Here is a 4,457-nt window from a genome sequence, read left to right on the forward strand (position 1 = left end):
CTTCTCAACGGACTTAGGTGGTGCCCCTTTTTAACGTGAATGCAGCTGTCTTTAATGCATGACCCCAAAACGATAGTGGTAAATCGGTAAGAAACATCATAGATTGTACAATATCCAATAAAGTACGGTTATGACGTTCGGACACACCATTACGCTGTGGTGTTCCGGGTGGCGTGAGTTGCGAAACTATTCCGCATTGTTTCAAATGTAGACCAAACTCGTAACTCAAATATTCTCCTCCACGATCAGATCGTAGAAATTTTATTTTCTTGTTACGATGATTTTCAACTTCACTCTGAATTTCTTTGAACTTTTCAAATGTTTCAGACTTATGTTTCATTAAGTAGATATACCCATATCTGCTCAAATCATCTGTGAAGGTCAGAAAATAATGATACTTGCCGCGAGCCTCAACACTCATCGGATCGCATACATCAGTATGTATTATTTCCAATAAGTCAGTTGCTCGCTCTATTGTTCCGGAGAACGGAGTCTTTAGTCATCTTGCCCATAAGGCATGGTTCACAAGCATCAAGTGATTTATAATGAAGTGATTCCAAAATCCCATCAGCATGGAGTTTCTTCATGCGCTTTACACCAATATGACCTAAACTGCAGTGCCACAAATAAGTTGCACTATCATTATTAACCTTGCATCTTTTGGTTTCAATATTATGAATATGTGTATCACTACGATCGAGATCCAACGAACCATTTTCATTGGGTATGTAACCATATAAGGTTTTATTCATGTAAACAGAACAACAATTTATTCTCTTACTTAAATGAATAACCGTATTGCAATAAACATGATTAAATCATATTCATGCTCAACGCAAACACCAAATAACACTTATTTAGTTTCAACACTAATCCGGAAAGTATAGGGAGTGTGCGATGATGATCATATCAATCTTGGAACCACTTCCAACACACATCGTCACTTCTCCCTCAACTAGTTTCTGTTTATTCTGTAACTCCTGTTTCGAGTTACTAATCTTAGCAACCGAACAAGTATCAAATACTCAGGGGTTACTATAAACACTAGTAAGGTACACATCAATAACATGTATATCAAATATACCCTTGTTCACTTTGCCATCCTTCTTATCCACCAAATATTCAGGGCATTTCCGCTTCTAGTGACCATTTCCTTTGCAGTATAATCACTCAGTTTCAGGCTTTGGTCCAGCTTTGGGCTTCTTCGTGGGAGTGACAACTTGCATGTCATTCTACTTGAAGTTCCCTTTCTTTCCCTTTGCCCTTTTTCTTGAAACTAGTGATCTTGTCAACCATCAACACTTGATGCTCTTTCTTGATTTCTACCTTCGTCGATTTCAACATCACGAAGAGCTCGGGAATCGTTTTCATCACCCCTTGCATATTATAGTTCATCACGAAGTTCTACTAACTTGGTGGTGGTGACTAGAGAGTTCTATTAATCACTATCTTATCTGGAAGATTAACTCCCACTTGATTCAAGCGATTGTAGTACCCGGACAATCTGAGCACGTGCTCACTAGTTGAGCGATTCTCCTCCATCTTTTAGCTATAGAACTTGTTGGAGACTTCATATCTCTCAACTCGGGTATTTGCTTGAAATATTAACTTCAACTCCTCGAACATCTCATATGGTCCATGACGTTCAAAACGTCTTTGAAGTCCCGATTCTAAGCCATAAAGCATGGTGCACAAAACTATCAAGTAGTCATCATATTGAGCTAGCCAAACATTCATAACGTCTGCATCTGCTCCTGCAATAGGTCTGTCACCTAGCGGTGCATTAAGGACATAATTGTTCTGTGCAGCAATGAGGATAAACCTCAGATCACGAATCCAATCCGCATCATTGCTACTAACATTTTTCAACATAATTTTCTCTAGGAACATATCAAAATAAACATATGAAAGCAACAACGCGAGCTATTGATCTACAACATAATTTGCAAAATACTACCAGGACTAAGTTCATGATAAATTAAAGTTCAATTAATCATATTACTTAAGAACTCCCACTTAGACAGACATCTCTTGAGTCATCTAAGTGATCACGTGATCCAAATCAACTAAACCATAACCGATCATCACGTGAGATGGAGTAGTTTTCAATGGTGAACATCACTATGTTGATCATATCTACTATATGATTCACGCTCGACCTTTCGGTCTCCGTGTTCCGTGGCCATATCTGCATATGCTAGGCTCGTCAAGTTTAACCTGAGTATTCTGCGTGTGCAAAACTGGCTTGCACCCGTTGTAGATGGACGTAGAGCTTATCACACCCGATCATCACGTGGTGTCTGGGCACAACGAACTTTGGCAACGGTGCATACTCAGGGAGAACACTTCTTGATAATTTTTAGTGAGAGATCATCTTAAAATGCTACCGTCAATCAAAGCAAGATAAGATGCATAAAGGATAAACATCACATGCAATCAATATAAGTGATATGATATGACCATCATCATCTTGTGCTTGTGATCTCCATCTCCGAAGCACCATCGTGATCACCATCGTCACCGGCGCGACACCTTGATCTCCATCATAGCATCGTTGTCGTTTACGCCATCTATTGCTTCTAAGACTATCGCTACCGCTTAGTGATAAAGTAAAGCAATTACAGGGCGTTTGCATTTCATACAATAAAGCGACAACCATATGGCTCCTGCCAGTTGCCAATAACTTCGGTTACAAAACATGATCATCTCATACAATAAATATAGCATCACGTCTTGACCATATCACATCACAACATGCCCTGCAAAAACAAGTTAGACGTCCTCTACTTAGTTGTTGCAAGTTTTACGTGGCTGCTACGGGCTTAGCAAGAACCGTTCTTACCTACGCATCAAAACCACAACGATAGTTCGTCAAGTTAGTGCTGTTTTAACCTTCGCAAGGACCGGGCGTAGCCACACTCGATTCAGCTAAAGTGAGAGATACAGACACCCGCCAGCCACCTTTAAGCACAAGTGCTCGTAACGGTGAAACCAGTCTCGCGTAAGCGTACGCGTAATGTCGGTCCGGGCCGCTTCATCTCACAATATCGCCGAACCAAAGTATGACATGCTGGTAAGCAGTATGACTTGTATCGCCCACAACTCACTTGTGTTCTCATAGTTACAGGAACATGTATAAGTCATGAAGAAAGCAATAACAACATACTAAACGATCAATTGCTAAGCTAACGGAATGGGCCAAGTCAATCACATCATTCTCCTAATGATGTGATCCCGTTAATCAAATGACAACTCTTTTGTCCATGGCTAGGAAACATAACCATCTTTGATAAACGAGCTAGTCAAGTAGAGGCATACTAGTGACACTATGTTTGTCTATGTATTCACACATGTATTATGTTTCCGGTTAATACAATTCTAGCATGAATAATAAACATTTATCATGATATAAGAAAATAAATAATAACTTTATTATTGCCTCTAGGGCATATTTCCTTCACTTTAGTCGTCGGTTGACCGGCTAGTTATGGAAAATTAAGTTTGTATTAGAGTTATTTGTGCCACGTGTGTATCATTTAGAAAAATGAGCAAATTTGGGTCGGCCTCCCGTTGGGCGCTCGAGCCGACCCATATGAAAAAACAAACGCTCTCGTTCGCCTGGCCAATCCAAACGGGCGAAAAGCGGACAAACTGTGCGTCTGTTTGGGTCACCCGGTTGGAGTTGTTGTAATAGTAGCTAGCTCACGCAAACCAATCCGTGGTTGGTTGGATGGTTAGAGGAACTGTGGTATCCCCAGCCCAGCAGGGTTCAGGTCCTGGTGCTCGCTTATTGCTGGATTTATTTCAGGATTTCTGGTGAGGTGCTTTCAATGGGAGGAGACATTCTCGTCGGTGACGAGGTGCCGGCTCAGTCTCTCAAAGGTGCTCATAGGGGTAGGGTGTACGTGTATGCGTTCATAAGGGTGAGTATATGCACGTATGTATGAGCGCTTGCGTCTGTACTGACGTTAAAAAAAATAGTAGCTAGCTCACATATGAATCTTTCGACAAAAGAATGAGTTGCAAACTTTGGAGGACTCCATGAATTACTTTTCGTCTAGCTGTTAGGCCAACTCCACTGCAGAACCCCATCTTGTCCGGTTTTGTTCGTATGGGGCAAAATCTGGCCCAGCGAGCACACCCAAACGGACACGCACGTCCGTTCGCGCCGTTTTTGTCCGGCTCAACCCCAAACCTGGACCAAAATTGAGCCACGAATGCTCCCGAACGGACAGAAAACGGACGCTCTTCTCGTCCCTCTCGTCCGCTCCCGTCCGCCCTCTGGACCACAAATCAGTGAGACGAGAACTCGGGCGAGCGGGACGGTGAGCAGCAGTTCAAGCTCGGGCGAGCAGGACGGGGCGGGACGGCGAGCAGCAGTGCAAGCTCGGGCGAGCGGGAAGGGGCGAGACGGCGAGCAGCAAGGACGGGGCGGGGTGGCGCGGGCGTGTCGGGGC

Source organism: Triticum dicoccoides, chromosome 1B (assembly GCF_002162155.2).
Source record: "Triticum dicoccoides isolate Atlit2015 ecotype Zavitan chromosome 1B, WEW_v2.0, whole genome shotgun sequence".
NCBI classification, from domain to species: Eukaryota; Viridiplantae; Streptophyta; class Magnoliopsida; order Poales; family Poaceae; genus Triticum; species Triticum dicoccoides.